The sequence below is a fragment of the Ursus maritimus genome, unplaced genomic scaffold (assembly GCF_017311325.1).
Source record: "Ursus maritimus isolate PB19 unplaced genomic scaffold, ASM1731132v1 scaffold_17, whole genome shotgun sequence".
Classification (NCBI taxonomy): domain Eukaryota; kingdom Metazoa; phylum Chordata; class Mammalia; order Carnivora; family Ursidae; genus Ursus; species Ursus maritimus.
In genome coordinates, this window is record NW_024424119.1 from 14,145,267 (window position 1) to 14,169,138 (window position 23,872).

Genomic DNA, 23,872 nt, shown 5'->3' on the forward strand with positions numbered 1-23,872 from the left:
AAGGGAAAGAAAAGAGGTTGGAATGTAACGTAGAAAACTAATATTTACAATGACCACCTGTTATGGTCAGACACTATTTTAAGCATGTTCTCTTACATTACTTCATTAATTCTAATACCAGCTCTACATTTTTAAGTATTGTTTCCATTTAATTCCCAGATAAGAAAGCAGAGGCTACAAGAATGTTGCTACTATTAATATTTATTTAATTGCTGATCTTTTTTTGAAATACTCACTTTCCCTGTCCACCATGCCCTCAGTCCTTACTTGCAATCTCCCTTCTGCTCTCCCCAAGGTACAAAACTTTGCTCAACCTTCTCAGGATTTGATGGAACTGAACATGTACTCTCTCTTGAAACCCTCTTCTGCCAGGCTCTTCTGATACTTGATTTTCCTGATTTAATTTTTATGGCATGGTATATAAATTTTATATACCATGTAGCTTAAACAAAGCTGAAATTTAATTTCTTCCAAATACACCTAGTCACTTTCATGTCCATTAATGGTGAAAAACCTAAATTTATCAAATTGGGATCATTGAGGGTTTTCTGGATTTTTGGTTTGTTTTTGTTGTTGTTTTACAGTTTTCTGTTTTAAAGCACAAATCTCATTGATTCCTGCCTTCTGCATTCTCTTTTCCTTCTCCCCAGACTGATCTAAACTCTCAGGGGCTTATCTTTGCTTCTCATTGGGGAGAGACAGTTTTTTGCTGAAATTTGCCTTTGATGACCCTCCTGCTCTCTTGCTCTGCAAGTGCAGGGTGACTGTTCCTGGACACTCAGTGGTCTGCCTCTGCTGACTCACCCCTACCTCACAATACTTGGCAATGTGATCCTTTCAGAGTTACTCATGTCTTCTTTTCATTCAGGGCTTTGGCTAGCCCCCCTTCAGCTTCCGCCAACAGCGCTGCTGACCTTTGACCTGTTATCTTCTGTGGTAATCCCTTTCAGGAAGTCTACTTCTCAGCCGTTAGCTATTCTGATGCTTCACGAGACACACAAAATTGTTCTGGGATTTCTTGTATGTCTCAAAGAAATCCAAGGAACCTGGGATTGGGTGGGGAGGGTTGGGGGGAGCCTCTCTAAATCCACACTCTGCTTAGCCTTGTCCAGAAAGCATTTCCACTTTTTTCTGGCTGATTCATATCTCATATCAGAGACACTTGGGAAGTCTATCTCCTTCCAGAGTTTGAAAGAGGAGCTTAGGGCCCCTTGTTTTTCAGTCCCCAAGGCCATCTGGGTGTCTCTATCTCTCACCCAGATTTTGACCCTGAGAGACGAGCTCACACTAGTATCCAAACTCCCTTGCTCTTCTTCCCTAGTCCACTCCAGGCCTCCTCTTTCTTTATCCCAGAAAGGATTCCTGCTTCTCTTTCGATAGTGCAAATCTGCTCTTCGGTGACCATAAATTCTTATAGATTCCATAGTTTAAAGAAGAAAGGACTCTGAGTCCACCAGACTCAGCTGTGTGTTGGGGGTGGGGAGCTAAAAAAAGAAACTTTCTCTTTCAGAATTAGTTTCTCTATCACTGGCTGTCAAGAAGAACTTCTTTTGGAACTCAGAAAGAATAAATCTCTTTTTTTGCTGAGGTTCCCCCCTCCCTCCTCCTTTATTCTTTGTTTCCTTAACACATTAAGCCTCATCCTCAGGGTTTATAGTCAACTGTGAATAAAAGGAATTGGCAAGAAGGAAAAACACAAGATATTAGGTAATGTTTCAAAATCTTATTCTGTTAGATTGTCTTTGCTTCTTTGCTGGCTTCTCTGCATTATCTCACACTGTCAGCACTGATTAACATGGTTGATTAACATCAAGACATTGAACTATTCTTTCCGTATATTTTCTTTTAATGCCTACATACAATTCTGTACCTATAATTATTCACTTCTTTGGGGTCATGTGCCCTTTTGAGATTTTGTTGAAAGCCAGGGACTTCTGTCCCCAGAAAAATACACTTAAGCATATGCATGTTGTCTCAGTCCATTTGGGCTGCTATAATGGAAAAAACAGACTAGGTGGTGGCTTAAATAGCAAGCATTTATTTCTCACAGTTCTGGAAGCTAGCCAGTTCAAGAGCAGAGTGTTGGTAGATTCTACGTCTAATGGGGACCTGCTTCCTAGTTCATAGACCACTGTCTTATCACTGAGTCATCACTTGGTAGGAGGAACAAGAGAGCTCTCTAGGTTCTCTTTTATAAGGGCATGAATTCCACTTATGAGGGCTCCACCCTCATGACCCAATCACCAACTAAAGATCCCGCTTCCTAATAAAATTACACTGGGGGTTAAGATTTCAACATATGAATTTGGGGGAGACACAAACATTCCATTGCACATATGAATTTTTTCATTATTTGAAGAGGTTCATCATTTCTTAAGCCTTTTAATAAAATCATGGAGGATACAATTACTTGGGTTAGGACCACTTGTCTGTCCATTGCTACATTTCCAAGGCCTAAGAGAGCACCTGCCACAAAGAAGGTACTCAGAATCAATTCATCAATTAAATAAATGAAAAAATTAATATATCCAGCTCTTAGCTCTCTCCTGAATTCTAGCCCATTTTACCAACTACCATTCAGATGTCAAATCAGAATTTTTTTTTAAAGATTTTATTTATTTATTCGACAGAGATAGAGACAGCCAGCGAGAGAGGGAACACGAGCAGGGGGAGTGGGAGAGGAAGAAGCAGGCTCATAGCGGAGGAGCCTGATGTGGGGCTCAATCCCATAACGCTGGGATCACGCCCTGAGCCGAAGGCAGACACTTAACCACTGTGCCACTCAGGTGCCCCTCAAATCAGAATTTTAAACTCAATATACCCAGATAGAACCATTACCCTTCACTTTTGTCCCCTATTTATTTTTTTAAAGATTTTATTTATTTATTTATTTATTTACTTACTTACTTATTTCAGCGAGAGAGAGAGAGAAATGGTGCACACAAGTGGGAGGAGAGGCAGAGGGAGAGCGAGAGGCAGAGTACCTCAAGCAGACTCCACGCTGAGTACAGAGCTGACATGCGACTCGATCTCACGACCCTGAGATCATGGCCTGAGCTGAAACCAAGAGTCAGATGCTTAACTGACTGCACCACCCAGGCACCCCTTGTCCCCTATTTAAATCAATGGCTCCTGCTCTCCTCTGAGTTATTCTGACTCTGCCTTCAACATCTTTGACTCTTCCTCTCCCTTTATATTTAATTGGCTTCCAAGGCCTATTGATTCTATCTCCACAATACCTTTCAATTTCCTGCAATCTATTGTCACTATATAAAGAAGGTATTTTGGGGGTATCTACCCAGCTCAAAGTGACCCATGATCTTCAATCCTTCACTCACAGGAGAGGTTTCAGGAAGCTACGCTCATTGCCTGCCCCTATGTCCAAAGTTGCTTTGGTACTGATCAAAGCTGTGCCAGTCACATTCTGTCTTTTAGGAATTTGGAATTAGGACTGAGAAATCTGAATTCACTTTAGATTAATATCTTGAACATAGAATATGTAAAAACTGTCGAGTTCTGAGATATTCCATTTCAACTAGGTGGAGTGGCTAGCAGGAAAAGATAGGCTTAGAGAAAGGGATGAGTCATTTAGAGAGAAATAGGAGCCAGTAACTCAGAATCCAGAGCAAAGGATCCCTGGTTCCTGACTTCCTAGCACCAAGTTCCTTTCGATTCCTGAAATCTGGCCGGATGCCTGTCCTGTGGGGTATGCTTTTATGTTTGTATAACCTTTTAAGAAAAATCTCTTGATTTCTTCGTGTGCTTTCTCTAGCTCCTGGCTTTCTGTTATTTGTGGGGTTGTGTGTTAAAATGGATTTTGTCCTGTCTCTGTTTCAGCCAAGGCAAGATAATAGATGCTATATTTCACTGTTAGTTGAGAGAGGAACCTCTCATGTCTGCAAACTTTTGACACAACTTTTGAAAGCCCGCACTCACATTAGGCTATAAAAAAGCTGAAAGAGTAGAGAGCAAGAGAGAATTTGTGAGAGGCATTCCAACCTTCTAACATAGGGGGCTCTTAATTTCTAACAAGCCTCAGTGGGACCTGGCTATGTGTTCATTTGAAAAGGGGGCCTGTCCATGAGAGAATGCCTGCAGGGCATTGTAAGAGACCGAGGGAAGATCAAGAGCGTCCAGACAGAGAAAAAGGCAGTACCGTGTCAAGACCCCGCAGCTTAACTGCAGCTCAGGCACAAATTTTGTGCTTGAAAACTAGCAATTACGGGCCTCTGTGTTCTGCTTTTTCTGTTCTGTCTTTCTCAACTTAATATCCGATGCTCACTGAAACAACAGGCTTAGCTATGAAGGCGGCTCACCTTGCCAATAGGTTGGCTCCCACCATCTGGCCAAGATGTCCAGTGGGAGGTACTTAAGAAACATAAGTGTGACATTCCAGTCTTCTCTTCTGGCCAGAACTTAGTTGCCTGGTGCCATCTATCTCAAGGGAGACTAGGAAATATTGACGTTAGCTGGGCTGCTATTGGCTCAGCTAATACCCTAGAGTTCTCTTGCTAAGAAAGGGAGGAGAGAGCAAATACTGAGAGCAATTGGTCCTCTCATCCACGATTCTCTTACTAATTCAATTGACCCTTCATATTGATTATTCTCATTGAGTACAATTTCTCATTTCACTTGTCTTCTCAAAAAGTTTCAATAATCTCCACACCTACGAATAAAGTTCAAACTCGGTTCCTCTTAAAAATAATTCTTAGTGCTTTATTAGACAAATACACCATAGACGTAACTATCCATTGTTCTACATTTAAACATTTGCATATTTTCCTTTCTTTTGATATTATGAGCAATGTTGCCTTAGTACCCTTATAGTTAGCAACACCGTGTTAGTCACATCTAAAAGGACATTTAAAAAATTTTACTCATAGTCCCATATGGCACTTAACATATAGCACAAGATACAGGTTTACTGGGGTGCCTGAGTGGCTCAGTCGTTAAGCATCTACCTTCGGCTCAGGGCGTGATCCCGGAGTTCTGGGATCGAGCCCCACGTCAGGCTCTTCTGCTGGGAGCCTGCTTCTTCCTCTCCCACTCCCCCTGCTTGTGTTCCCTCTCTCGCTGGCTGTCTCCCTCTGTTAAATAAATAAATAAAATCTTAAAAAAAAAAGATACAGGTTTACTAAATATTTGCTCAGTAAGTTATAAATGAACCAACTCAGCCATGGAAAAGTGAGTTAGGAGCTGAAGAACATCAGATTTATGAATTAAGTTCAAATAATTAAGCAAGTTCTAACAGAGAGCATCAAAAGTCAAACAAGAAAGAAAGGGAAGTAAGACCACTAAAGAGACTGAATAACTCAATTCAACTGTGTTAGTTCAGGCCACACCAGCTGCTATAAGAAATAAACCCCAAAATATCAATGGCTTAACACAAAATAAGCCTTTCTTACTCAAGTAATAGTTTAATACTGATCTTCATGTTTGGAGAGAGGAAGAAGGTGGAGGTGGGGTGGTTATTCAGAAGCCAGGTTGAGAGAGGCTCTGTTGTCTTCGACAAGTGTCTTTCAAGGTCATTCTGGGTGATACTATCCAGCTAGAAGAGAGGGAAAAGAGGAATGGTGAAATGCTTCCTAACAGCCTTAGCCCGGAATTAACTAATTACATGGCTCTGTTTAGATGAAAGAGGGGCTAGAATGAGTAGTCCCTAGATGGACAGCTTTGTCCCAGCAGCAACCTTACACCAAGGAAAGGAGCACAGAATAAATCTTTGGAGGGTAGCCATCTGTCTTTCCCATATCAGCATTAGACGAGTGATCAAAAAAATGTCTTGAAATTGGAATAGATCACATATATGTGGAGGGATGAGGGATTGGATGGGGTGTACTTACTGGTCTCCCCCATTCTACTTCTCTCCCACCAAAAAAGTGCTCATATTTTCTTTTTTGCCTCTAAAATTTACCAACAATCTCAACAATAGCCTCTTTCTTCTACTTAATGCTTCGATTGAAAATAAATGCAAGAGCAGATAACCTCTGAATTTAAATTGTCTGAATTCAAGAGTCATCGTTGTAGGGGCGCCTGGGTGGCGCAGTCGTTAAGCGGCTGCCTTCGGCTCAGGGCGTGATCCTGGTGTTCTGGGATCGAGCCCCACATCAGGTTCCTCCGCTATGAGCCTGCTTCTTCCTCTCCCACTCCCCCTGCTGTGTTCCCTCTCTCACTGGCTGTCTCTCTGTCAAATAAATAAATAAAATCTTAAAAAAAAAAAAAGAGTCATCGTTGTAAAGTGAAGAGAGCCTGGGCTTTTGAATCAAGTGAATTTGGGCTTAAATCTCAGCTAGCTGACTACTAAATAGGTGTTTTTGGTAAAAATAATTCAACATCTCTCAGTCTCAATTTGCCCGTTTGTAAAATAAGGATGAGCATTTGGTTGGCATGAGACAATAAATTTAAAATGCTTGGTTTCAGACTGGTTTGCCTCTTTTTTTTTTTTAAAAGATTCATTTATTTTAGAGAAAGAGATTGTGCAAGCGAGTGGGGGGGTGATGGGGAGGGGAAGGGAGAGAGAATTTCAATCAGACTCCCCGCTGAGCATGGAGCCTGACGTGGGGCTTGATCTCATGACCCTGAGACCATGACCTGAGCCAAAATCAAGAGTTGAATGCTTAACCAGCTGAGCCATCCAGGTGCCCCAGACTGGTTTGCCTTTTTTTTTTTTTTTTAAGATTTTATTTATTTATTTGACAGAGATAGAGACAGCCAGTGAGAGAGGGAACACAAGCAGGGGGACTGGGAGAGGAAGAAGCAGGCTCATAGCAGAGGAGCCTGACGTGGGGCTCGATCCCAGAACGCCGGGATCACGCCCTGAGCCGAAGGCAGACGCTTAACGACTGAGCCACCCAGGCGCCCCTGGTTTGCCTTTTTAAGGACTCAATCCCACCCAGACTGGATGTGCTAGGCAATCTTCTACAATGTTGAAGAGTTTATTTTCCTACTTTACCCTCTCGCGTGTATTCCGTAACTGACTCCTTTTTGTAGTCTTTCTCTTCCCCCTGATAAGTGATCCGGTCATTCATTCTATTCTTTTCATCAGATCTCTCTAGCCCAATGCCCAATCTAACTTCTCTCTGCTAAGACAACCTTCATCATCTAAGTTTGTTTTTATCTCTATTCCAGCCAAATTCACTCGTGATCTCCTCTGAGTAATTCTCCTCTTAACTTAATCTGGACCCAGGAATTCCCTTTCTTATAAACTCCCTTCTTAAATTTCCCTGTTGGATTTATAAAGCAAATCAATATATACTTATTCCCTTCCTCTGATTTAATTCCAAAGCCCCTAAAACTATTGCTCTGTTCTCTGCCCTCGTTCCATTCCGACCCTTCTCTTGGAGCCTACAAAGAATTCCTTGCTAGACTGCACACACTTATGCTCTTCTAAGGATGTCATGCAGGGAATTCACTGAAAGTCCTTCTTGCATGTCATTCTAAGAAACACAATTCTTACCCAGATCATCCTGTCGTAAACTTGCCCTCAAAAATGGTCGATGTAGTATCAACTTTCACACCATCATCTTTTCTGATTGCTTTATATCGATAGACAAGTAAACACAGGCATTGCTGTCGTGGGCACAGGAACAAGTCCCAGCCTACATCCAGCTTTTCCCTCCTCTTTTTTTTCTTTCTTTCATCTACTAGCTGCAGAGGGCAGAGAATAAGTCTCAGAATGGGGACTGCACTAACAAATATCCTGGGCTTGGCCCGGTGTTCCTCACTCTCATCTCCTAGCATCCCCCCTTTATTGTTTTTAAGAATTTTTTTTATTTGAGAGAGAGAGAGAGCACGAACAAGGGGGAGCGGCAGCCAGAGGGAGAAGGACAAGCAGGCTCCCCAATGAACAGGGAACCCGATGGGCAGACTCAATCCCAAGACCCTGAGATCATGACCTGAGCAAAAGGCAGCTGCTTAACCCACTGAGCCACCCAGGCGTCCCTCATCTCCTAGTGTCGTCCTTGCCTCAAACCATGTTTCTAATGAAAACAGTGTGTTCCATTTGGAACTTCAAATACAGTGGTAAACTGTGGTCACTGCACAGAAAAGTGCACGGAGCAGATGCTTGCTGTTCTTTCTGGCTAGCCAGCAATCAAAACCCCATTTCATTTTGGGGAACCCCCTCCCCTACTGTATGTACCTTCATAGAAGGTAGGCACACAGGCCTAGATGTTTCTTATTTATCTATTTAGATTTATTTATTCATTTGAGGGGGGGGCGGGGAGGGGCAGAGGGAGAGCAGAGAGAGTCTTAGGCAGACTCTGCATGGCGCACGGAGTCCCTTGCAGAGCTCGATCTCACGACCCTGAGATCAGGACCTGAGCCAAAATCAAGAGTCAGGCTCTGACTGTGCCCCCCAGGTGCCCCTAGATGTTTCTTTTTTTAAACAACCCCCGGACAGCTAGAGCATGTGATTGAGGCTTGACTGATCAGATGCTCCCACCTGGGACTTTAGATCTTGAGGAATGACACGAAGACTCCAAGATACCCACCAGGGTTGTGATCAGTGATGTTACTAGAACCGCAGCGGCAGCAGCTGCTCCCCACAGGGGGCCAGGCTGTGAGTGCCAACGCCACTGCCCTCGCCAGTCTCTTCCTCTGGCTTGACCATGACTGTCTCAGTATTTTCTGAAATTAATCCTTTAGCGTTCCCGTCTATACAGTAAGCTACTTGATAGCCTTCCAATAAATTTCTTTTCTGTGCCCGCTAGCCAAAGTAAGTTTTTGTGTTTATAACCAAGAACTTCAATTGGTTGGTGTATGATGTCTGATGTAGGAGATCTCATGACACAGCAAAAAAAGAGCACTAATTTCCAGTTATCGAATCTGAGCTTTCACGCGGGCTCTGCCACGTACTAGCTATGTATTTTTGGGCAAGTCACTTAATATGCTTCCTTCTTCATTTATAGCATAGAAATAATAAAGCCTTTTCTAAATGTCCCCTCTGGTAGGTTTTGTTTCATGTCCCTTCTCCCTGACTCATGTAAGAATTCTATGCAAAAGGACCCTATTATGAGTGGTGTTCAAAGATTTTGTTCCAAAATGCCCAACTTCTGCCTCGGACAACTGTTATTGTTTTATACAATATTTCGTAGGTACTGCACTCTCTCTTCCCTGAGCTTTCCCCTCCAGTACCTTCCATCTTCAATACCCAAATGTTTGCCTCTGCTTCTTGTCCTATGACGTGGACTCCCAAGTATTATTCATAGTCTCTGAGAAAAATACTCGCAAGCATGGACTTACCTGCAGTAGATGACCTCTTAGTTCAGAAAACCATGGGATCCCCTTTTTCATCTTCTGCTTCCAATTGTGAGAATCCCAAACTTCCCCCATACGGAGCATCATGTCAGCGAAGATAATTCGAGTGGAAGAGCCTACTGATCTGTGAGACAGTATGTGATAACCATCCCTTAACGGTGCGTTCTAGAAGAACTTCGACTCTCAATGTAGTATTCCCCCCCCCCCATTGAATGGGGACTGGCCCTGTGTAACCAATAGAACGTGACAGAGGGGACATGTGACTTTTGAGGCTAGGTCATGAGAAGACTCGAGGCTTCCACTGTGTGCTGTTAGAATGCTTCATAAGGGGAAGCCAGTCACCATGAAAGAAGTCTGCCTACTCCGGGATTGCCACGCTGTAAGAAACCCAAGCTAGCCACCTGGAGAAGCTGCCAGGAGAGAGAAAGAGATTTAGCCAATTCTTATTTGTCCCTGCCATCTCAGTCCAGGAGTCCCACGTGTGGGTAAAGGAGACACCTTGTACATTCAACCCCAGCAGACAACATGTGGAGAACTGAGAAACACAGATGACAGCATACACCCCGAGTGGAGCCAGTCCAGCCTCTCCAGCTGAGACCCCAAAATCCCAGAGCAGAGATGAGCTGTTCTCTCTGTGCCCTGCCTGAGTATTTGACCCGCAGAATTATTAGCATAATAAAGTAGGTATTGTTTTATGCTATTAAGACTTGATGTGATTCGTTATGTAGCAATAGATCACCAAAATACACTGCGTGTTTTTTATTATGAATAAAGTCTTCACTCGAGCGGAGTTCTCTTATGAGTTAATGGTGAATGGAAAAGGCTCCACTTTGCAAGATCCACTAACATGCCTCAGCGTGGCTAGCAGTTACGTGGCTCATGTGCCACCACACCCACTGAAGACTTTGCTAATCGATCCCCGAAGTTTGTCCCACGGAAAGCACCCATGATCTCCTGTCATTGCAGGGGTCTATGCAGCCAATGCTGTGGGTACACGTGATGGAACTTATTTCCTACCCCTGTCTCAGACCTTCACCCTTTCTTCTTCTCGTTCTTCAAAAGACCTCTGGATTGAAAATAAATGCAAGTTACTAATATTAGGTCTTCAAGATGAGGCTTGAGTTTTTTTCTTCTGTGGACTTAATTTTACATCAATCTGTCATCTAAAAAGATGCAGTCAATTAAGAATATTTCAAAAAATCCTAATAAATGTGTGGATTGAATGAAAAAGGTTATAAAAAATGTGTGTAGTAAGAAGCCTATGGAATACATATAAATATATGTAACATATATACATATAATGATAACAGAATATGAGCAAGTAGTGTGGGACTGCAAATCATGGAAACGTTCTGTATTATGCTTTTCTATTTTTTCCCAATTTCCTACAAAAGTACATAATCGGAAAATAAAATAAAATGTAACCATAGACACCTAGCCTATCTAAAAAAAATCTAGCATTAAATAATGGGTACAAAATGGGCACCCACCAATCTGATGCATACCTGGTGGGTATTAGAACCTTGATCATAGAAATTGCTACTACTTAAAAGATGGCCAAAGACAGGTTATTTTCTAGATAGTGCCTCTGCCAGTGCCCGTAAGAAATCAGGAACTTAAGGTATTAATGGACGATACTATACATTTACTCTTAAGGGAACATCAACTCCTCAATTTATGGAATTTGGGGATCCCTGAAGCCCTCTCGTATTTACCACTGTGTCAGTCAGGGTCCTGGAAAGAGAGAACAGACCAATAAAATATTATTACTCTAGTTTTGAGAACTGAAAAGGCAGTAAGGGTGTTTCAAAAGTGCTGACTGCAGGATGAAGCCCCCAGCACTGAGGCTGGGGAAGGAGAGAGCAGGTGGGGATTATCAGAAGTTAGCAGCTTACGTGGACGGAACTAGAGCGTATTATGTTCAGCGAAATAAGTCAGTCAGAGAAAGACAATTATACGATTTCACTCATAGGAGGAACTTAAGACACAAAACAAGACGAACATGGGGGAAGGGAAGGAAAAGTAAAATAAGATGAAAACAGAGAGGGAGAAAAACCATAAGAGACTCTTAATCATAGGAAACAAACCGAGGATTACTGGAGGGGAGGTGGGTGGGGGGATGGGGGAACTGGGTGAGGCGCATTAAGGAGGGCACGTGATGTGATGTAATGAGCACTGGGTGTCATATGCAATCGATGAATCACTGACCTCTACCTCTGAAACTAATAATACTCTATATGTTAACTAAATTGAATTTAAATAAAAAACTTTTAAAAAAAGAAGTTAGCAGCTTAGAGGGGGACCCTCTAAGACCCAAACCCCTGGTGCTGGTGTCTCAAGGGTCCAAGGAGGACCGTCGCAGCTCTGAGGCTCGGGTGTCGGAGGAGGCAGCAGGAGCACGCACAAGCTGGAACCTCTGAGCGGGTGAAGGCTGGGTCTAGCCAGGTGGGAAAATCGCAGATTGGAGCCAAGTGCTTCTACGGAACGAGAGGCTGCTTTGATGTGGAGAATCAGTTCTGACAGGAGCAGCCAACACGCACAAAGGAGTCTGTCCCTTCCTCCTGCTCCAGCCTTTCGGTCTCCCTGTGGGGCTCCCTGTTGTCAGAGCTGGGGAAGGAGAATGGAGGTTTGCAGGGGCCCAGTGCCAGCACTGTGCACAGAAGATAGACGTGTGGAGAAACGCTGACGTCCAGCTGCCCTGTCTCTAACGAGCTACGAGTGCCTATCTCAGATATGCCCTATTTAACTGACATTATAGCTAAGAGTGTGCTACGGACATCCGATGATGGATCACTTGACCTGTATTAAGAACCATCTTTCTACTGACCACATCAACCAATAGGTAATTGCAAACAATGGTGCCTGAAAGCTTTTAGATTTGAGCTTCCCTAGAAAACATTGGCTTGAGTCTTCATTGCCAAGGAAGGATCAAAACTTTCCACCCTAATTTCCTGGGCTTCCCCCCCGCCTTCTGCTCAAAAAAAAAAAAAAAAAAAAAAAAAAAAAAAAAAAACCTGTAACTAATTTAAATATCTCTGAAATTATCATTTTAGTAAGCTGAACTTCGTCAGTTTATATTGGGGTCTTTATAAAAAAGAGCCTCTGACTCTTTGTTGTCAAAATGTATTTTCCACATCATTCATCATCCTCTTTATGACACTCCTGGGAGAAGGTCCTGCCGGATCTCACCACCAAGAACAGATGTAATTCTTCTGAGCAATCAGTCTGTTTTTACCTTATGCACGCAGAACTATACAACTGACCACATTTTCTTCACTTAGCTGCTGGCAAGCTTACTTTATTCTCTACTCCAGTGTAAGTGCCGGTCACAAGCATAAGCATTTTTTATTCTATTTCTGTTGAGTCTTTGTTTCAGATTTTATTTCCTTCATTCCACTTTTGACTTATGACGCTTTATCATATTTTATACACCCACTATAAACCTCCCACTATGTATTAGGGAACAGGCAGAATAAAATTAAATATATATAAGAAAACAAATACAAGAAGTTTACAGGTGTTCTTGGGAAAAGATATCCAGTGAGATTAAGTGATGCAATTGCAAGGAATAGACTAAGAAAATTAATTAAGAACACATATAAATTTTAGAACATGGGATGTTTGAGACTGGTGGATGTGTATGTCTTTATTGCTGGCACTGCAGAAAATGTAATAGGAAATTAGAGCTTCTGATACAATATTCACAGTTTAAATACCATTGATTTTACTTTGTGAATATCTTTGTACATCCCTCTGGGTTCTTACTCAATGTATTGAGATTGCGTTTCATTTTAAACAAGAAAATATTTTTAAGAAGGCTCTTCAAAAGTGTGCTATAATCTGAAGTATCATTGGGTTATGTCCAGAATCCAAACTTCTTTCCCTTCTATCAGAATGTATTTCCATTTTAACATTAAAAGCAATGGAAAAAACGTACTTGATGGCTTAAGGGTATTCTTAGGGACATGATTCATAGGTAAATATGAATAGTAACAAACAGATACATGACAAATGCCCAAAGATTTTCCTGCCTTGTCAAAATACCGATCTCATCTGACCTGTATTTCTCCTCGACTGCAGCTCCAAGGTTACTAGATCACAGATGACTCCTCTGTAAAGGAAAGAGAGGGTCTCTGTGACGAACTTGCATTCCCAGCCCCCATTCCCACAGATCTTACTTGAAGAAACCAAAACTCTCCGCCAGGATTTAGGACGCATCCTGGCTAGGCAAATATTTTAATGTCTTACTACCATATTCTTGCCATGAGGACATTTCATGTCTCTGGGCCTCAGGCTCCCAGGAAAACAGTACCTGCCATTGTAGATAGCCAAGAGGACTTAGCTAACTAATGTCCGTGAAAGAGCCCGGCTCCGAAAAGGACTCCTGAAGTGGTAGTTACTGTTATTATTAACTGTCTCCTACTTGGGAGGAGACAGGTTATAACGTATCCCTCTGGGGGTCCGATATTCTGCGAGAATAAGACAACTGGTTGAGAGGAAAATCCATCTTTTAAGCAATCTTGTTTTTAATTACATGAGACCACTGTGAACGGCCAGAGTTTGGGTGGAAAAAGGTAGCTGCTGTAAGAGGGGGTTCACTTGCTGGGGTACAAGAAACCAAGGCCCCTAGAAATTTTAAACGACGTTGGTATCGTCCTTGAAGCAATTTTGGTCCTTTACAGAATACCACATAGGGATCGTTTGCTGTCCTGAGTGTGTTCCTTTGAAATTTTGTTCTGGCTGGCTTGGTAACTCATCTAAGAGGTGCTGGCTGAAAATAGCAGTGGGTCCGTGCTGTTCCTGCTTGGTGGGAGCGGACAGGAACTCAGCGCTAGGCAGGCAAGGCTATGGTGGCTGTGGGAGGTTCATCCTGCTGTTTACAAAAAATTATAAATATGGCCCTGCAAGAATTGCCTGGAGGGAGCTCTAAACTACTGGCCAAGCAGCAACAATACTTAAACGTCCACTACCCACCCAAAGGGTTGCCTTATTCCCGAAGGGTCCACTTCACACAGACACACACGAGACCGTCAACTGAGAGAGACAGCTAGTTCATTTACGTGTGAAGTGTATGGATTGTAACACGGCTGAAATGCTCAACATTTGTCCTTAAAATTCCTCTCAGGGCCGTCTCAGACCGGTCTCTGGACCCTCATTTCTAGCAGTATCTTTTGCCGTGTTTAATCGCACAGTGGTGTATTTCATCGACGGACGCCGCTCTCTCTTCTACTAGAAGGGGAGCTCCTGGAGAGGACATCGTTTCTCTTTGTATTTTTATATCTCTATTGCCTTTGATATCTATATCTTCGCCTTTTGCATCTATAGTTTTATACCTATATAGTACATAGGTGTTTCATAATTGTGAGGTAATTGAATGAAGCCGTGTGCCCCTCTTGAAGCCCAGCGTGTGCCGGGTTAGAAATGTTTTAGACATTTGTTACCTTCTACATTTGCTTACTCAAAGCTTAAATTTAGAGGAGCTTAAAATGGAGATTAAAAAACACCACGTCCAACCCACAAACATTACACATAATAGTTCTGGGAGGCAGTGAGGTTAAACACATTACCTAAGGCCACAGCTCTGACCAATGGCGAAGGCAGGACTGGCATCAGCCATCTGACCCTTCATTCAGTATTGTCAGATGGTATGTAATAAAAACATCATTTTCAAACCAGAAACCCCTTTCTCCCAGTGTTAGTGTTTCTGCTGGTTGCTCATGGCAACTAAGGTTTCAATAGGATTTCATCTCGCTTGTGAGAGTGCACAGGGCTCCCTCCCTGATCTCTCCAGCCCACTCCTTAAAACTCTCTGCTTCGATGTTCCAGAGGAAATAAAAATTCTTCCCGAGGATCCCATCCTGACTTTCCATTTGGACATTCATTTCCTTTTGGTCAAAATCAGTTGAAAACAAAATTTAGACTAATGTGGTTTTTTTTTTCTTCTTCTTCTTCTTTCTGGGTAATTTTCTCTCAAAATTAGAATCCACTCCCCACTGCCTCAAAAGATTAAAACAAAATATTAAAACATGTTTGTGGCAAATCTCATAAATGAGATGTTTAGGTGGCTTTTCCTAAGCTGAAAATGGTTTTATCAGCCTTATAAACTGAAGGCATAAACATCATTATGTTGCTATATCAGCTATATTAGGATTTGAATTCTTATACAAAGGTGGCAAAAATACTCCTATTTCTACAGAATTTTTTCACAAGAGTTTTAGCCTGAAAAGAATTCTTTTAAGAGAAAAAAGTTTAAAATAGAAGGCCTATCTCAAAAAAAAAAAAGTAAAGAAAAAAAGAAAAGGAAAGAAATATATATAGCCATGACTTAAAACTTTAAATAGCATTGGCTTATAGCAAAATAGTAATAACTAGCGTGTATATTTTGAGCCTATTATGTATCAGGCATGTTTCTGATAGCTTTGCTTTTATCAACTGATTATAACGGTGAAGTGGACACTACTACCATGGCTGTTTTACATAATAACAATAATGTTTTTAGCACATTAATATCTTCTGAGCAACAGCTGTGTGCCAAACACTAAATGAAGCACTTCGTGTACTTTTTATTACTTAATTCTCATATAGCCCGTGAAAGATGGGCATCATCCCTCAGTGAAAAACCGAGTTTGTGCAAGGGTAAGTCATTTGCCCCAAACCGTGTCATTAGTGGGTGGTGGAGCTGGAGGCAAACTCACTTCTATCAAATCCAGAGTCCATGTCCTGTCCACAGGCTGCAACCCCTGGAAGACGGACAGGGATTTGTGATTCTTTTCTTTTCTTTTTTTTTTTTTTTTAAAGATTTTATTTATTTATTAGACAGAGATAGAGACAGCCAGTGAGAGAGGGAACACAAGCAGGGGGAGTGGGAGAGGAAGAAGCAGGCTCATAGCGGAGGAGCCTGACGTGGGGCTCGATCCCATAACGCCGGGATCACGCCCTGAGCCGAAGGCAGACGCTCAACCGCTGTGCCACCCAGGCGCCCCTGTGATTCTTTTCTAATTCTTAAGGAACTCACTGAACCTCTCCATGGCTACCTTACTACTATCGGTAGCCTGAGGCTTATAAACTGACTTTATGTTCAGGGATGGTAGTCACAATATTTAACCACCTGATACATGGATACCCACCCATCAGCACCACGGGGGCCATAGACCTGGAGCAGGGGTCAGGGTGACTCCAGGCTTTACTCCTCTGTGTGCGTGTGTGTGTGTGTGTGTGTGTGTGTGTGTGTGTGTTTCACAAAGGGGATGTCAATATCGCAGAGGTGGGCCAAGAGAACTAGAATACTGAAATGGTACTCAGGAGTCTAAGGGCAGTGCCTGCTTACCAACCACGAGGGAACTATTTTAACATTTTAAGAAGTGATACTTGTATAAAACAAATTAAGATCCAGCAATACATTTCATGAAAAACAAAAAGAACAATGAAATCTTGGCAACAGAAACTAATTACAGGAAGTAATGAGAAGTAGTATAACACAGAAACTAGAGGTTTAGTCTCTGGAACTGACTGGATTCAAATGATTGCTTCCTGGTCATATGACACTGACGAGTTGCTCAGCCTCTGTGCCTCAGTTTTTTCATCTGTGAAATGGGTGCCATAGTAATACTTACCTCCTATGCTTATAATGCGCATTGAGAGAGATAACTGAAGCCAAGTCCTCAGGAGAATATTTGGCACATGGTATGTGTCAGGTAATTTTGTAAGACTCTCTATGTCTTTAGAGGGCACCTTCATACACTATGTCTCTTATGTGGGGGATTTTAGAAGAATTTCGTATAGTAGTTTGCAACCACCGAGGTCTTCCCGCTACTATAATGTTCATGTTTTCAATATTTCCTCTGGGAAATATTCTTTGATTGTATTCTTTGATTGAAAGTCTTATGCTTAACGATGACTCCTGATTAGCCACAGTAATGAACGGTAAAGACCATAGACAATCCAAAACAACAGCGCTGAAGATCATTCCTATTTGGCTTTAAACAAGTGCTTTCTCGGACTTTCCTCTTGCAGATGAACCTTTATTATCATCAAATACTTAGTGAATGCCCATTTGGGGTCTTCTACTATACTACACAAGGGGTACAGAAATTAATAATATGGGGGGCGTGTGGGTGGCACAGCGGTTAAGCATCTGCCTTCGGCTCAGGGTGTGATCCCGGCGATCTGGGATCGAGCCCCACATCAGGCTCTTCCCCTATGAGCCTGCTTCTTCCTCTCCCACTCCCCCTGCTTGTGTTCCCTCTCTTGCTGGCTGTCTCTATCTCTGTCGAATAAATAAAAATAAAATCTTTAAAAAAAATTAATAATATGGGATCCCTGACTTTCGAGAAGTCAGTCTAGCATGAAAACAGGCCTGCAAACAATTCTTTACAATAGGGCTTTTATAAGGTGAATGGAGCCATCATTTCTGCTCGGGGAGTCATGGAAGTTTCCATGGATGAGGTAAGTGTTGTTTCCAGTGTTTTTTAAGAAATAAAAACTGACAGATAAATCTAAATCTTTCTCTTTTTTTAAAAGTAGGCTCTACCCTGAATGTGGGGATTGAACTCACAACATCCAGATTAAGAGTCACATGCTCCACTGACTGAGCCAGCCAGGGGCCCCTGAAGACCTCTGAAGTATGATAACTCGAGGCTCATCTCTCTTCCCCGTGTCCCAAAGCCAAACGAAATAAGTTTTGAATGCACACTTCCAAATCAGTTTCAATCCTTTTACATGTATATAGTAATATCCATATGCTGTTATTTTAATAGTGCTTTTAAATTTACACCCGTCAATATATAATTTTGTAATTAATCTTCCCTCATCATTATTTTTAAATACATCCGCGATAATTTTAATTGGTCTAGACCATCTTATAACCATACCACAATTTATTTATTTTCTTACCTACCTGTAGGCATTAACAGAATACCAAATTTTTTTGCTGATACAAAAATGTTTTCATGAGGGGCGCCTGGGTGGCACAGCGGTTGAGCGTCTGCCTTCGGCTCAGGGCGTGATCCCGGCGTTATGGGATCGAGCCCCGCATCAGGCTCCTCTGCTATGAGCCTGCTTCTTCCTCTCCCACTCCCCCTGCTTGTGTTCCCTCTCTCGATGGCTGTCTCTATCTCTGTCGAATAAATCAATAAAATCTTTAAAAAAAAATGTTTTCATGAATGTCTCTTTGTATATAGAGATTGAGAGTTTTTTCGTTTTGATTTTAAAGAAATATACCCAAGTGGAACTGCTGGGTCATAGGATAAACACATTTTCAATTTTTTCTGTATGTTCATCAAATCGTTTTTCAGAGTTGGAGAGTTTATGGCCAAATAGAATTTAAAATAATAGTTGTGTATGGCACTCGCCATAGGCCAAGCATGTGTGTGGCATTTTATAGGTATCTAAATTATTTCTCATAAGAATTCAGCAAGGTATTTGATGGTCAGCCCCCTTTATTTACACAGGAAGAATTAAGGTGGAATGAATTGCCTAGGGTCACACGGCGTGTAAGGACAGAGCCAGAAGACCAAGCTCCCTTCTATCCATTTGCTTCCCGCCAGCATGCGGTCACATCTGTGGGAGGCGGCATCAGGCAGGGTTCCTGCTGACAGCCATCCATTGCTTCCCTGGCTCAGACGGGAGCGTATAGAAGACACCTCCCCATGACTTGCACAGCTCAAGTCCGTTTATTCCCGAAGCTGTTCAACAACACGCTTAAAGAAATTTCCCCCAAGAAAAAAATAAATAAATAAAAATAAGTTATTATTACTTTTCTTCAACTATTATTAAATCACTTAAAAATACATTTAAATATATGGAATATCCTAAAGAGTTTGAAAATAATTGCTTTTCAATATTGCTTATCTGCTGCACCTGTTTGGAAAGGCTCTTTTATTTTTGTCATGAAAATGACTTCAGCGCTCTCTCCCACGTAGTCACAAATTTTTCATTAAGGAAATTCCCAATTTAGTCTCTAATCTGAGTTCACAATGCTGAATTTAGAAGGACATAACCACAATATTTCTTTGTTTTGGAAAATGTCTTCATTTTTCTCTTTTTTTTCACTTCATTGTAACAAGTCAAGAGGTATAGAGGGAAATTAACAACCTTATTCATTAAGTCCAAAAATATTTGTTGGGGGGATCCAGTATATTCCAAGCAATTTGATAAAGCAAATGGATATAGTGAAATGTATAGGTAAGAAATTGGAGAATCACACTCGCTCATTCAACAAACACTGCCTATATCAGGCATTAGATCATGCCCCAAGGATGCCAAAATGCGTAAAGACACCATGATTGTTTTTTAAGAGCTTACTGCTGGGTAAAAACGTAAAGGTAATACAAGATGATCTCCTGGAGAAGAACAGAGCACACAATTTTATGGTATTTCTAGGAAGACTGGGGAATTCCTTGTTGGCTGGGGCCGAGGTAACCGTAAGCCAGTGCGCCAGCCTAAGAAGTCTGATAAAACATTAAGCCCCCCAACTGAGAGTGGGGTAATCAAAGCAGATGGCACAGATGGTAGCTGGAGACTAACATCAAAGGTCAGGGTCAGATCTTGTCTCTTAGCGACTTTGAAGTTTATAATACAGTGTTGTCTAAAATCACTACTCTGTCCTTCAGATCTCCAGGACTTATGTATCTACTAGGTGCAAATTTGTACCCTTACACACATCTCCCCAATCCCCCTCACCCCACCCTCCCACTCCTGGTAAACTCCATCCTGTTCTGTTTTTTACCAGTTAGGCTTTTTTAGATTCCACGTAGAGGTGATCTCATATAATACACTATATTTGTCTTTCTGGTTCTGACTTATTTCACTTAGCATAATCCCCTCAAGGTCCAGCCATGCCGCAACCAAAGGCAGGATTTCCTTCTTTCTCACGGCTGAATAATATTCCATTGTGTGTATGTATACATTTATATATAGGTTTACCCATTCATCCATTGATAGATGCTTCTGTTGTTTCCATAGATTGGTTATTGTGACTATTGCTGCAGTAAATGTGGGAAGATCTGAAATGTTCCCTGCGCAAAAACGAAACGGTACTTACGTGACTGTGATGGGGTAGAGGTGTTGGCTAATGCTACAGTGGTAGTCATATCGCCATATATACATGTGTCTAAGCAACACACGGTACACCTGAAACTTACACAATGTTATATGTCAATTATATTTGAGTAAAAATAAATTTTTTAAAAAAGGTCAGAGTCAGAGAGGCAAGTGTCTCTGGGGGTTGGAGTGGAGAGACTGGGAAGGCACAGAGCTGGGGGAGATGGGCTTGAAATACATACCAGTAGTGCGTTCGGTCAGAAGCAGTGGCCAGCGTAAGAGTGATAAAGGCCCATTTTCATGGGGTGTCTGTGGTCGAATGTGTAACTAGAACTGGTCAATGAAAGCTGTCCCAGTAGGACGCACACCAGGTGGATAGAAAGATTGACACAAGGTTTGCTGCTTAAAGAATGAGTAGTAATCTGCCAAGCAGATGAAGCTTGGTATATTCCTGACGGAGGGGCAGGACCTGGCCAAGCACTGGGCACTTTGAAGGGCCCAGAGGTCTAGGCGATGGCAGAAGACAGGGCTCCGGCAGAGAGTGGGTAAGGATGTGCGACAGGCAGAGGCTGCTGGGAAGGCATGTAGGAAGTTGAGAGTTAGGAGAGAATATGATTAGGTCTGTGTTTCAGTGACCGGGGTAGGCTGCACAGAACCACACTTCGAAAGATATTAAAACAGCCCAGCGAGAAGAGAAACAGAGGACCTGAAGGAAGGCCTTCGAGACCTGGATGGAGAGAGGAATGGCTGAGGAGTGATACACGTGTCAGGATGCAGGGAAAAACATATGTCCCATATTTCCTGCTCTTTTGAAATAAACTCTGCAGAGAAATGTAAGACCGGAATCGAACGTTTCTCCTTTTTATACTGCTTCATTTGTTTTGGAGAATTTAACCAGATTGAAGAGAATATTAAAAGTGCAGTATGAGAAGCATTTTTCTTCCAATTCCCCCTGAAGCCCAGAAGAATATAGTCACATAAAAATAAAGATTTAGCACACCGAAAAATTTCTAACAATAAATAAGGGGATGTGTCAATCCTAAGTCTTCTTCTTTTTTTTTTTTTTAAAGATTTTATTTATTTATTCGACAGAAAGAGAGACAGCCAGCGAGAGAGGGAACGCAGCAGGGGGAGTGGGAGAGGAAGAAGCAGGCTCCCAGTGGAGGAGCCCAATGTGGGGCTCGATGTGGGGCTCGATGTGGGGCTGGATGTGGGGCTCGATCCCAGGACCCTGGGATCATGCCCTGGGCCGAAGGCAGACGCTTAACGCCTGAGCCACACAGGCACTCCAGTCCTTAAATCTTCTGATATGGAAATTCTTTCCTAACAAACTGAAATCGACTTTCATTGAGGCTGATAATTGTTTGAATGTGTCCTGTATATTTTATCTTCTATTAGAGAAGAATAGCATTTGTGTCTTCTATCCTATTTACACATGTGTTGGTGTGTATAATTTATTACTCTGTTAACTAAGAAAGAAAATGATAAGAAAAATAAACCCCTCTTATAACCTAAATTTCAAATCCTAACCCGGAACCATCTTTCCTCTCAAGAAAAATGACAGAAAAAAGACCCAGTGTATTCTCTTTGAAACACAATTTTTAAAAAAGATTTTATTTATTTATTTGACAGAGAGAGAGTGCGCGCACACACAAGTAGGGGGAGCAGCAGGCAGAGGGAGAGGGAGAAGCAGGCTCCCCGAAGAGCAGGGAGCCTGATATGGGGCTCGATCCCAAGACCCTGGGATCATGACCGGAGCCAAAGGCAGATGCTTAACCAACAGAGCCACCCAGGCACCCCTAAAACACATTTTTAATTGTGTTTAAGGAATTGTTCATTCTAGAGTGTTCCCTGGCTTTAACTAAAGAAAATCATTTTCTCCATCTCTCTTTCCCTGGATCGAGCCGACTTCTCTCTTGACTCTGTGTTTCCCACAAAGTTCTTTTAAAACACGACATGTCCATATGTGTGTTTCCTTCTCTCCTTCAGCAGCTGCATTCTCGGCCACATATTTACATAATTTGGTGGCCGGCTCATCAGTCCGTCCCTTCATGTGGAACTCGCTGGAGTCCCAAGGCCTCTCCGGGGTGGCGCTACGCTCATTATGTGAATGGCATTGCTGGGGGAGCCATGCTTGCTCCGGACTCATTTTGAACTTATCAAGGAAGGATGTGGATGACATCAGGGAAGGATTTTTACAAGACTCTGTCTAGACTGCCAAAACAATCTGTGGTGGGAGAAAATTGCGTAAATACGGGCTACCAGGAAACAGTCATTTTTCTTCTCCCCTCCTTGTGGTCTTTTTTTGGTGTGGGACAGAGTGCAGCCTGGGCTGGCAATTCTGTAAATTATACTCTTTGAATCATGTAATAATAACTCCAGGACCCGAATGATTTAATGCCATATGGTAAGTGAATGTGGGAATCATCTCAGCCCAAATAAATAAATAGAAGCAGCAAGTGACTTTGAGCTAGTTTTAACTTACATGTTTCTTCCAAATTTCTTAGTTTTACCCAAGGTTTTGTGGGCATTTTAGATAGACAGACACCCCAAGGATAAATACTAGATGAACAAGTAATGATGCAGTTTTTCTCCTGTGGATGGAAGACAGGGCCCCGAACGAAATCTCTTTGCCTGCACCTTACACTCAAGGGTCAGCAGAGCCCCTCGTCAGTTCAATTGAAAAAAAAAAAAAAAGTCTCAAATGCCTCCAGTGTTCCAAACAACGTATTCCTTTCTAGAAATACAAAGATCCCCTGGCTTAAGGTGATAATTTGCGTGGTCCAACCCCCAAAAGCATGAGTCGGTGAGCGTTCTTCATTGAGTCTTGTTTTTCATTCTCGCACCCAGGGGTGACCACAAGAAAAGGAAATGGATGCACTTCTTGAAGTGTCGGGCCTAGGCCAACCTGTGCCACGTGCAACAGCTGTGTCAATTTTAAACGAAGCCTGGGATACAAGAGAGAGGAATCAGAGTTACGTAGAACTAAATTCAAGATCCTAAGAAACACTGCTTTCCCGGGGCACCTGGGTGGCTCAGTCGTTAAGCGTCTGCCTTCGGCTCAGGGCGTGATCCCGGAGTCCTGGGATCGAGCCCCACATCAGGCTTCTCCGCTGGGAGCCTGCTTCTTCCTCTCCCACTCCCCCTGCTTGTGTTTCCTCTCTCATTGGCTGTCTCTCTCTGTCAAATAAATAAATAAAATCTTTAAAAAAAAAAAAAAGAAAGAAAAAAAAAGAAACATTGCTTTCCCTTCCTCTGTATTTCCCTTTTCTGGGTTTTTATTCCATCTTTGGCATAAATTCTCTTTCTCTCTCCACTGACCCCCGTGTGTTATCTACTCTCTGCCTCAGATCACCCACATCTGTCCAAACTGGTCTGTTTGAGCCCAGATGTTTCAAGTACTTGCTGAAGGTTACTGAGATTCAGACGAGGGGCTAGGTGACAATTATGCTGTGTAACAAACTATTTAAAACCTTAATGGTTTAAGACAACATTATATTTCATGATTCTCCAGGGTGGCTAGGTCCTGCGTGAGGGGTGCTTTTCTACTGGTCTCACCTGAGGTTTTTTGGTT